The sequence below is a fragment of the Bombyx mori genome, chromosome 13 (genome assembly GCF_030269925.1).
Source record: "Bombyx mori chromosome 13, ASM3026992v2".
Lineage (NCBI taxonomy): Eukaryota > Metazoa > Arthropoda > Insecta > Lepidoptera > Bombycidae > Bombyx > Bombyx mori.
The window spans coordinates 8,215,136-8,227,730 of NC_085119.1; the positions used below are offsets into that span (position 1 = coordinate 8,215,136).

General features: G+C 36.7%; 2 long non-coding RNA genes across 2 annotated transcripts; both read right to left on the bottom strand.

Annotated features, from left to right (window-relative positions):
* Positions 1-1,379: 1,379 nt before the first annotated feature.
* LOC134200045 (uncharacterized) lies at positions 1,380-2,890 on the bottom strand. Its single transcript, XR_009974784.1, has 2 exons — positions 2,378-2,890; positions 1,380-1,699 (listed from the first exon to the last, which is right to left on the bottom strand). It is a non-coding gene; the product is annotated as an uncharacterized LOC134200045 (long non-coding RNA).
* Positions 2,891-3,767: 877 nt separating this feature from the next.
* Positions 3,768-11,083, bottom strand: LOC110385513 (uncharacterized). The gene is made up of 4 exons (XR_009974600.1): positions 11,022-11,083; positions 8,866-8,903; positions 6,506-6,784; positions 3,768-5,445 (listed from the first exon to the last, which is right to left on the bottom strand). It is a non-coding gene; the product is annotated as an uncharacterized LOC110385513 (long non-coding RNA).
* Between the last annotated feature and the right edge of the window lie 1,512 nt (positions 11,084-12,595).

Here is a 12,595-nt window from a genome sequence, read left to right on the forward strand (position 1 = left end):
ACTTCGTAGTGCCTCAATCGATAAATACAAGACCTAAACTTTTGTATAAAATAAACTTAAAACAAACAAAAGATATCCGAATTTTCATATTTTTCTATCTTTTAAACCTTCTCTGGACTTTCACAAATAATTCAAGACCAAAATTAGCCAAATCGGTCCAGCCGTTCTCGAGTTTTAGCGAGACTAACGAACAGCAATTCATTTTTATATATATAGATTTGAATTGAAATTTCCTCCCATTTGAAACCCAATCATATTTGCGTTTAAACGTTTATTGAGAATAAATCGCAGTCTTTACTAAAAGTCAAGAATTATTGAAGACGTAATGCCAGAAACTTCAAAATTCTCCCGAACTCGGAGAGACGAGCTCCACGATCGTCTTTTATTGACAAACGATCTACATACAGACGGAACTGTAAAGCCTCTTACGACTAGTTATTTGAATGGGCGTGCAAAGTGCACTTATTATGTTGTGTGCTCGAGTCTCGTACGACAACCGCTTGACAAAATACTCTACCGATTCTGTGGGAGCACCGCCCTCAATTGTTTCAGATGAAAAATGGCCCATTCGAATTGTTCGCGAACAAATGCGTGCCGTGCGGGTCATTACGCTTTGTTTTACGAATAAGTACGACAAAAAAATTCTATGGAAAGCTGATTTTTTCCGTCCTCTTGAGTTACCAACAAGCAATGTTTGAGATGCGGCTAATTGTTTCTCCTCAAAAAAAAATAGATTTCCACACCAAAATGACCAAGCCATTTTTCATTTTGTTTTGTGCAAAACACAATGGTGCCACTTACAAAATTCATTCTGAGAGTTCTTTTCTCCGCTCTCGAGATGTAAGGTCGTGAAATTGAACGAGTAATATCTGAAGATGAAAATCGTCGATGGAAATCATAACAGAGATTTTACTGCTCGGTATCCGATTGAAGCGTGAATGCCAAAGATTGTTTCTGAGCTCGGCCAGGATTGAGGCGATAATAACAATGTCGTCACTTCCTCAATCTTAAATCGTTCAAATATTTGCTGTAAACAGTTTTACAAAGATCGGTATTTGCGTGCGATTTTTTTTTTTTTGCTAATGACTAAGATGGTTTACATTTTTACTAACATTTTTCGACGATAAAATCTTTTGAGAATATAATAATAATTCAACATATAACTAAAGTGATAATTACATAAATTTATTTACGTAACGTAAACATAAATGCTGTTGTATGCTTAATTGCTTAATACAAGCCATTGAAAGGGTCAACCGTTGTTTTTTTTTTATGAAAACAAGTTCTTAATGTTACGACAAAAAAAAACAAGTCTTTAATTTTCGTAATATCAATAAAACATTTGCACATCTTGATAAAACTCAAATAACAAAACTGTATAATTTTGTTTATTTATTATGTTTACTTTCATTAATTTACATGCAAAATATCACTTTCAAAACAACGTATTTACATAAACTACAATAATAAATGCAGCAAACAATAATACATTTAGTTATATTCTAGTGATGAAATTAAAGCTAAAAATAAAAACAACATGAAAATAAACTCGGTTCCACTATAGGAAAAATAGGTAATGTAGAAATTATTATAATGTTTAAACGCTAACCCAAAACATAATGGATTTAGGCGAAAAATAAATTAAAACTGTATATTTTGATATATTTTTTCTCTTTCAAAAGTAAAACAATCTAATAATCTGTAACAACAAAGAATTCATGTCTTAAAATCGATAGCAGCATTCACTTTAAGATGTCTATAAGCTCCAGTTACCATTTTACTGCCATCTACGTAATATAAAAAATTAGTAAGTAAGTAAGAGACTGGTGGTAGGACCTCTTGTGAGTCCGCACGGGTAGGTACCACCACTCTGCCTATTTCTACCGTGAAGCAGTAATGCGTTTCGGTTTTAAGGGTGGGGCAGCCGTCGTAACTTTACTGAGACCTTAGAACTTATATCTCAAGGTGGGTGGCGCATTTACATCGTAGATGTCTATGGGCTCCAGTAGCCACTTAACACCAGGTGGGCTGTGAGCTCGTCCACCCATCAAAGCAATAAAAAAAAACTATTTTAAGCTACCTTTTTCAGAGCTTTAAGAATCATTCCAATTATGTAATATATGAAGTAATGTGAACAGAGGTACCATTCTAGGCTAGTTCCATTTATAAGTTAGTCCTTGCCTTCAAGCAAATTTGTATAAACAGACTAGCTGACCCAGCAGACTTCGTAGTGCCTCAATCGATAGATAAAAGACCTAAACTTTTGTATAAAATAAACTTAAAACAAACAAAAGGAATCCGTCCGACGGGGAACATATCAAAGGGAAAATAAAATTGTTATTTTTATTTAATTTCGAGCATTTTCATATTTATTTACCTTTTAAACCTCCTCTGGACTTCCACAAATAATTCAAGACCAAAATTAGCCAAATCGGTCCAGCCGTTCTCGAGTTTTAGCGAGACTAACGAACAGCAATTAATTTTTATATATAAAATAAGAAGATTAGCATCCAAATTAGAAAGCCAGAAGCATCTTTCGTAACTAAATCACGTTCAACTCAAAATATTGACTACGTCATTCTAAAACAGACAACATCCATTCAAAGATTCAAACCGATCAAGTTTAATATATCGAGAGGCTGAATGGTCATTAATTAATTAATGTGAACCCTTCGCAATGCCTCCCCGAAGAGCCATTACTTAATTAGCATTAACCGTGCGCTGGTTATACTCTCCAGCCATCTCGAGATTGTATCATATTCAAAGCCTACAATTATTTAATCTTTGGTGACTTTCCAAAACTAGATGTTTAAATCAGATTAAAGATTGCACCGAAATACAAATCACTTTATCGATTTCAGCTTGGTAATTATTGTTTTACTGTGGTTTTCCAAGGTATTTCGGAGGCCGCTTCTGAATTAGATGATGATTATGTGGATACTTCTATCTGAAATAATATAAGACTGTACTTTGTTTTTGAGATAATCTACATAAATATTAGCTGGAATTTTTTTTTTATAATATCGCATGAAGTTAAATTAAATAATAGCAAATTTCTCAATAACTTTTGCTACATTCTCGGAAATCTGAGCTGACGAGATCGCGCACCCATTTCGGTAAAGGTCGCAAGGCTTCTAAATCGCCAACAATAACTATGTATATCCAAAAAAAGTCTTTGGTATTTGTGGAAACAAAAATATCTTAACTTGGTTTCGATATTCGATACGATAAAAATAAAATTTAGTACTTTTATTTACAACACATGTTCTCGCTTGCCACTGATATTTTCGCTGGAAGAACAACAGGGCGGGCATTATTCAAAGCCAGACTTTACTAATGCATTTTATGGTCGTTGGTAATATTTACGAGGCGCAGGTGAACGCAAAAAAAAAAACAAGGTAAGCACCCCATTGGGGTGTTATCACTATAAAGTATACATGCGATTATACTTAGAATATTCAGACTACATTTTATATATGATACCAAAGCCTTGTGTAGTTCTGGTATTTATAAAATGAAGCATATAGAAATCTGTTGGTAGATGTTTATTTTAAGCTTAGTAAAGTTAAGGTATAGATGGCTTTTTAATTAGCTTAAATGGGAAATCAAGTACGAGACTTGCCTTATGCTTAGCGGTAACCGAAGTCGATTAATAGTAGCAGGGTATAATGACCCTACAATCCTAATCCTTACTGTAGGATTTTTTTGGAACGAAGTTCCTTAAGGGACGATGCGGAGGGGTACCCTAAACGGCAAAAAAACATCCGTAACGTAAGATTTTTATTAGTAATGCACACAGTGTACGACTTAGCTTTGTAATAACGTACAAAAAATAACATATTTTTATTATATACCTTTTATGAATCATTATGAATAAAATAAAGTTGATAACTTTGTAAAGTATTTTTGTATTTTTTTATCAATAAATAAATCATAATAAAAATGTATTCCCGAATAATTATTTTCTTTATACCTCGAATAGAACTTACAATTAATATTTTTATAATAAGGAACTTCGTTCCTATCCGGTGTCCCACGACACCACACAGCTTTTTTCTTAGATGGGTGGACGAGCTCATGGCCGTTTTGTAAGTGGTTACCGAAGCCCATAGACATCTACAACGTAAATGCCGCCACCCATCTTGAGATATGAGTTCTAAGGTCTCCGTTTTTGTAGTACAACGGCTGCCCCTGCCTTCAAATCGAAACGCTTTACTGCTTCACGGCAGAAATAGGCAGGGTGATGGAACCCTCCCATGCGGACTCACAAGCCGTTTTACGACCAGTAATTACGCAAATTATAATTTTGCGGATATTGAGTTTTATCACACGATGTTTTTCTTTCACCGTGGAAGTCAATCATGAACATTTGTTAAGTACGATTTGTTAAGTACGGATTTCATTCAAAAACTTGGTACTTGCCAACGGGATTCGAACACCGGTGCATCGCTAGATACGAATGCACTGGAGTCATGCGCTCCAATTTAAAGGTACAAAATTTTATAATGCAGCTGAGATTACGATCTCATGTTTCAGAATGTAAAAGACATTCAACACTAAAAGGACCATGAAAAATAAGATAAGCAAATAATAAAATAAGAAATTTCTATTTGTATGGATAGACAGGTTGCTTTGTCCACAGAGGTCCATGCATAATTGTTTCACGACCAATTTCCTTAACATAATTGCAATATATCCTGTATAAGTCATATTATATGATTTAGGATTAAAGAATTAGAAATTTCGTAACGAAATTTCTGCTCTAATTAAAATTATTTTTAGAGGTTTTTTCGCGTATCGTAAATATAATGAAACTTCTACAGCTTAACGACACAATTGTATATAACCATGAAAACTGTGAAGTACTTGTAAAATCGAAAATAATATTATATTAACATGTATAAATAGTATTACAATGATATCACAAGAGGTTTAACAACAACCCCGAACAGGTTTCACCGTTGAGAATAGCAGCAAATTTTAATCAATAGCTCTTCTACTGTCCTTTATTTATTATATTATTACTGAATAGACAGCAGGCATTTGATTTACCTACTTTGTACGAGAAGAATATAACCTTAAAATTAAAACCAATCGACTATAAAAATGAAGTTCGTTAAGAAAAAAAAAGTTGAATCCTCTGCATTTTTAACGGAGATCCTCCGCAAGCCGATTTGCTTTATCACCAAACCCTAATTGCTTGTTATCTTTTTTCTGCAAAGATTTAAGAAGCCATTCTATAATCCAAGTATTAAGAATTATACGTGGCAAGGGATTTGAAACGTGTTTTCCCTTATTTTCAGAGGGCAAGGCGTCGTGCTGCGTTCCTCGGGGATTCCATTCCGAAAAACCTCCATAAATATTTCTTAGAGTATTTGTATCTTCCTTGGAGTATCGTTAGCACAATGTTTCGTCTTTTTTGTTTCACGAAGAAACACCTGCTCTCTAGAATAGTAAAAAACTATAAGCACATTTGGTTTTTTATAGCAATGTACACTATATTCTCTGAATACTAATAAACTAAATAAATTATTATATATATGTACTGAAAATGAAATCTACGATACTATTTACATCAAATTAATAACTTCGATCTTCTTAAATTGCTTATATGTTTTCGTCTTTCATTTATTTTATTACTTTTTGGGGACAATATTTACTCGTTTTTTTTTTCTTCTTTTGCTCACAAATATTAACTAATATATTTTTGCCTATCCATATATTGTTTGCTTGTGGCAAATCCTGATGCATCATGTATACAAGCGCATAGATTTTTTTTGGACTATTTGGGTAGACGTATTCACAAGTCTAATTAGTTTATTTTTTTAATTAATTAATTTAGTGTCCAGTGACATCACAACATGAATGTAGCCAACCTTGAGGTTGAAGTCTCGACTGCATTCCTTCGAATCAAAATATTTCAATACCGTGCGACAAAGTTATTAGTTAAGTTACAATTATATATTACCCACCTCTGAGGGTGTTACGGTACTAGCAAAAAAGCCAGTTGGCGACGGCCAAATTATGCTATAATATTCAGAGAATGCTACTTCCCATTCTCGGATCCCTTCCAACTGCAACAGATGGGGTAGTGCTAGGCTCGACACCACACAACCAAAATCTTACACATATCCCGCCAAACCACGTGTTGGGTAAGTTATAGCGCACAATCTCTTTTTGCCTAATCCGCCACTAGCGTCGAGGGGCTATTGTGGCTATTAGGCGAGCTCACTGGGCTCAGCCTGAAAATTGCTAACGTCTGGTGGTAGGGCGTTGTACCACCCTACACGGGTAGGTAGCACCGCCCCACCTATATCTGCTGTGAAGCCATAATGCGTTTCGGCTTGAAGGATGAGGTAGCCGTTATACTGTAAAAACAGTGACTTAGAACTCATATTTCAAGATGAGTAGATGTATTTAAATTTTTGATGGCTATGGACTCCGGTCACCTCTTAACAGCAATTGTTCTACCCATATAAGCAATGAACAAAAAAATATGACCTACCAAGAGCAGTACTTCGCTAAATCTGGATCGGAATTGCGACCCACTGAAAAGATCTGGCGAGTAACTCAATGAACTGTATCTGTAGGCAAAGCGGTGCCTGTTTGTTGCCCCGTTGTCTGGGTCGGGTAAGTAATTTGCAGCCACAATAAGAGAGCTATCATGCTGCGCTGCTATCTCGTAGAAGCATTCTGACGCTGTCTTCAGAAACATACTTATTATGATGCTATATCTTCGTGAATTTTTACATTCCTTACATAACATGGCATTCTGATGGCGATCCTGCAAAAACGGGATGACTTAGATGATGTTTATGTGAGTGCGGGCCGCGTGAGCAAACACTACACTTGAATAAATCACCACCATATGCGTGTAAGTTTTGTAGAATGCTACTTTATTATTAAGGGGATAAAGTCGACAAAGTATGAACGCGGGTCATTCTTCTATCGTGGGTGATCTCTATATACTTGAGTTTCGCGGTATGGGCTGGTCAAAAAAAGTCGCGGGGATAGGGTCGTTGTGCTTAATACGGGAAAGAATGCTTGAAGTTGTGTCGGGAAAGCGATCGCGAAGAGTACGGCTGCGCTTTTCATGGGGCTGATCTTGATGCGCCACTTCCAAAACCACTGTCCTAACATAGTGGCTACGGCCTGGAGTTCGTGATGGATAAACGACATGATCCTACTGATGTAGCAAATAGCCATATCACCTGCGACCGGGGTATACCATTGATATACAACCTAAAGAGTTGTGGGGAGAGAGCGGAGCCATACGAGACTCTAGCCGAGATTCGACAAGAGAGGGAGAGCGGACTACTTCGACTCGTTACTGAAATAAACGGTTCGACAAGAAATCTCGTAGGATGAGCATGACTCTGTCTAGCACTCCCGTGTTGTACAGCTTATTAGTCAAACCATTGTGACAGATTGTCCAACAGCTTAGCGATATCGAAGAAAAAGGCTTTTTTTTTTATTGCTTAGATATGAGTGGACGAGCTCACAGCGCACCTGGTGTTATGTGGTTACTGGAGCCCATAAACATTTACAACGTAAATGCGCCACCCACCTTGAGATAAGTTTTAAGGTCCCAGTATAGTTACAACGGCTACCCCACTCTTCAAACCGAAACGCATTACTGCTTCACGGCAGAAATAGGCAGGGTGGTGGGACCTACCCGTGCGGACTCACAAGAGGTCCTACCACCAGTACTAGGAGCGAATGCTACTAAGATGTAGTTCGTAAAGCGGTGCACTTTCTGGACTCACGAGACCTTGGCGCGGAGTCCGAACTGTTCGTGGAGTTCGATGAGTAAGTCTTTCGAAACGATAAAGTCCAAGAGGCTTATTCGAAGGAGACGCTCGTAGAGTTTGCCTATAGATGGGAGGAGGATTATTGGTCGGTAGCTTGTGGATTCGTTTTGGACTTTTGGGGTTACATAGTTTCAAATCAACCGCATAAACAACGAAGGCGCGAACAAACAAACAGACAAACTCAGACAAATTTCATACATCAGATTGATTCAAAGAAGTTTACAAGTCATTACTAGACTGATTTCAAACATTTACTCTAACAAATAAATAGTAACTCATGAGAGGCTTAAAGAAAACAAATGCAATGTATGCCGCCACGAGCCAAAGCATTTTATATCAATTAAGGCACGTGTATGTCGAGGATCCTCCGCAATCACGATAGTTATCATTTATATTCATTTCCTGAGTCATGGTCCTAATATTTACTGCTATGAAGAGAAATAGTATCTATACTAATATTATAAAGCTGAAGAGTTTGTTTGTTTGAGCGCGCTAATCTCAGGAACTACCGGTCCGATTTGAAAAATTATTTCAGTGTTAGATAGCCCATTTATCGAGGAAGGCTATAGGCTATATAAAATCACGCTAAGAAAAATACAAGCGGAGCACCAAGGAATGTTTCAAAATCGGGTTTTTTTCCCTTTTGAGAGCTTCCGCTGCGTGCGCTGCGGAAACGGTTAAAGTTTCGCTAAAATAATGTATGACAGAATTGTTCCCCTTTAAAAGATCTAAAAAAAAGTTCGCGACAGCATATGTCTATATGTTAAGGTTGGCTCACTATAACGTTTTTTATGCTAACCAAATTCGTTCTAAAATAAAGCATTATTTGTGAACTATTCCACGCGGACGAAGTCGCGGGCAAAAGCTAGTTTCGAATAAAACCAAACGTTTTGAAAGGTTTGACGGTAAGGCGTTGGTAGTCAGTCCGAAATTTTACTAGATAGGCGGGATGGATGTAATATGCTCTGCGTAAACCCTGTCCCGCCGTCTCAATAGCTCCGACTGGCCTCCCGCCCGGTCCAGGATTTTTTAGTAAGGTTCGACTCCCACATACCCCACCTGCCGTGCGGGTGGAAATCCGACGATTTTCTCCTGTGGAAAAAAAAAAAGAGTTCAAATCAAATAAATCATTTTTTTAATCTATCAGGGACTAAAATAGGTTAGTAGGAGTGGCTGTTGTAAACCATCTATACCTCAGGTACAAAGCAGTTACGCTTTTCCTACTGTCTTGATAACTGCAACCGTTATGGTATTGATTAGCTCCAATACCCACTTAATAGTCGGTATACCATTAATTAATTTAGGTACGTATGTACAGTAATAAAAGAAAGCTAGTTTCGCCCTTAAAATGGAAATAAATAACTGCTTCGCCGGCAGAAATATTTACGAATGTGATACATTGCAGTGCCTCTACAATTAAATTATGAATTAACCGATTTTTTTTCAATATTCTTATAGTTAGAAAAAATAATCAGACAAATTCACAGAACCGAACTCTGAGCAAATAAGTAAGTTTCCATATATTAACGAAGTTGTTGAAATAATATCATTACTTGTTTAAGTTTGTTTTAGCAACCTACGATTCCCCAAATGAGAAGAAGTTTACTAGACTAAATATCGTTTTGCCTTAACTAATAACATTCCTATATGTAATACAATTATATATGTTGACCAATTTAAGTTATTGCCCGACCGATTCCTAACTACAAGAACTAAATTAGTACTTGTTCTATATGTGTATGTCGCTATGTTTTTTGTTTGTGCGTATAGTTCTTATAAGCGTAATATTCTGCTACAGCCGTACACATATCCAGAGCGAGTCACCAGTTTCAAAAACGAACCTTTTGGATGCAGTAATGCAAAAATAACAGCGATTGCTTTAATTGCAGCCCTAACCCATTTTAATCATTAGGTTTTTTTTTATTGCTTAGATTGCTAGACGCGCGCACAGCCCACTGATGATAAGTGGTTACTGGAGCCCATAGACATCTACAACGTAAATGCGCCACCCACCTTGAGATATAAGTCCTAAGGTCTCAAGTATAGTTACAACGGCTGCTCCACCCTTCAAACCATTACTGCTTCACGGTAGAAATAGGCAAGGTGGTGATACCTACCCGCGCAGACTCACAAGAGTTCCAGTAATTATACGATGTTATTCCTTCACCGTGGAAGTCAATTGTGAACATTTGTTGAGTACGTACTTCATTAGAAAAATTAGTACCCGCCTGGAATTCGAACACCGGTGCATCGCTCAACACGAATGCACCGGACGCCTTCTCCTTTAGGCCACGACGACTGAAGTACTATAGGTACTATCTATTCCCTGTCATCTGCTAATAAAATATGCATACTGTAACTACGGTTTTCGTGACTAAACGTTGCGACAGTGCGAAGTTTTTGTGTAATACACAAAAAATATCACACAATTTTTTTTTTTGGAGTTTACTCCTTTAGAATCGATTTACATATATAGGCCCGGGGTATGAAAATTATGGGGACCAAAATCGTACTAGCATGTCACACGAAATGCGTTATGCGCCTGATTGGCTCCTGATTGCGTGATGCGTGCGCGCGCCAATCAAAATCGTACTAGCATGTTACACGAAATGCGTTATGCGCCTGATTGGCTCCTGATTGCGTGATGCGTGCGCGCGCCAATCAGGAGCCAACGCGCGGCCGCGTTATTGCAGGTGACGCCGGGCTGCTGCGCCGGCAGTCCGCCACAAAGCCTCGTACTGATCGCGCGTTTCTCTCATTATTGTATTTTCATATATTTGTTAGTCGTTTGTTTTGTGTCTCGTTAATTTGTTAATAATCTGTAGTGTATCGTGTTGTCGTAATATAGAACTATTTCTCGTATTGTTTCGTTTAATTTTTTATATCCAGTAAACTCCAGTCGTGCGTCGGAGCGGACACACACACTTTTTTGAGATTTCAACTCATAGCTTACTTCAAAAACACTTTTAGTACTGTCGCTTCTTGTATCCTAATCGCTTGTCGAATACTAATTACCGTTAATTGAAAATCCTATAATGCATTAATGAAAAAAAAAACAGATACCCAATAACAATCAAAAACAGTCCAATACATGTTATTCAGGGCGTCATTACAGTTTATCGGTACTTCGGCGTGGTCCCGAAATAAATAGCCGCTATCAAAGAACGATTACACAAACTGTTCACGGGAACATAAAAAGACAAACATTACCTACGAAATCTCTGCTGTACAAGAAAAATAAATTGCCAATAAAATTTAACAGCGTCAACAACAATAATGTTTGAATGGCGAACGTCATTCTGACGATCAATACGTGTCTATCTGTCATTAAATTATTTGCTATAGAAACAATGTAAGAACTTCAGGGCATTTAATTCAGAAGTTTTTTTTTTGGACAGGAGGAAATCACCGGACTTTCGCTTACGCACTAATAGCGACCATCAAGATTTGTTTTATTTTTTATTACTTAGACTTGTGAACAGGTTCGCAATCCATCTGGTATTTAGTGGGAGCAGGATCAGTAGACATCACAACGCGAATGCCGAACAATACAAAAGTAATTAATAGTCTATCCGTATTTATGACGCTTGCAACTGCGCCGAATTATCGGAAACTCATTTAAAGTGAATATCTTGCTAAGGTCGCAGGTCCATAATTAAAACTATTTTACGGACTTTTGTTCGTGTGCGTTGTGAATACGAAAACTATAAAGTATTCAAAACGCTGGAAATCATAATTTATGATGACAATTAAAAACGCGAGACGAAACTGTAAAAGTATTTGTTTATGTATTTAAATATATTGTGATAAGAAAACATCGTAAATAATGATACAAAAGTAAATTCTAGTATAATCCTTCTATTTTTTATAAAGCATCACATTGGTAAACAAGCTAAGCTAGTTAATTGAACTAGAAGTGACGTAAAGGCTAGGGAATAAATACTCTTTACAACATATTTCCTTTTTAATTTTTTTTTTCTATTTCCACTTTATTGAGATTGGTTTTGGCGACAGATCCTCTGCCTAATTTTAGGGATTGATAGACGTGACATTGGCAAAATATATTTTCTAAGCCGATTTAGTTATAATTAGTCAACACCTCAACCATATTCTGTACAATCCATAACTACTATGGACGAAGATTTGGTAACTTATATTATACTAGCAGCTCAAGAAGTCGCAGCCCCGTATAATCTCGACTTAGACTATTCTATAAGCTCGCAAACTCGAACAAAGTGAAATTAAGATCGTGTGACTCCAATCGATATAAACTGATAAAATACATTATATATGTATATATCTTTTAACAGATGTTTCCTTATTATTTTCGAAGAGCATAAAATTATAAATGTTTTACTGTAAACATTACGAAGGAATTGGAATTCAAACCTAATTGACAATTTACGCTGCTCCAGTTTTATAGTCCTCGCAAGCACCTGGCCTTTGATTGCTTGCGTTTTATGTGCACTCAAACTCTTAACCGGATTAAAAATGTATAGGCATAAAAAATTGTGTATGTTTTTCTCTTATTCAGTGATATTGATTGCTGTATAATTGCTTTTTATTGATACTGTACTATTCCTAGACTTCATAGGTAAACGTAGTATGTTTTGTATACTGCGAAAATACACCGAAATAATCGTATATACTATTGCCATTTTACTAAAATTTTTACTGTAAAATGAAACAACGTTCTTCTAACCGCGATATGTCCACTGGGTGTGAGCAGCGCTGAAACGATGAATGAAATCAACCTTGAGGGAACCCTATTGTTACGCCGGTAA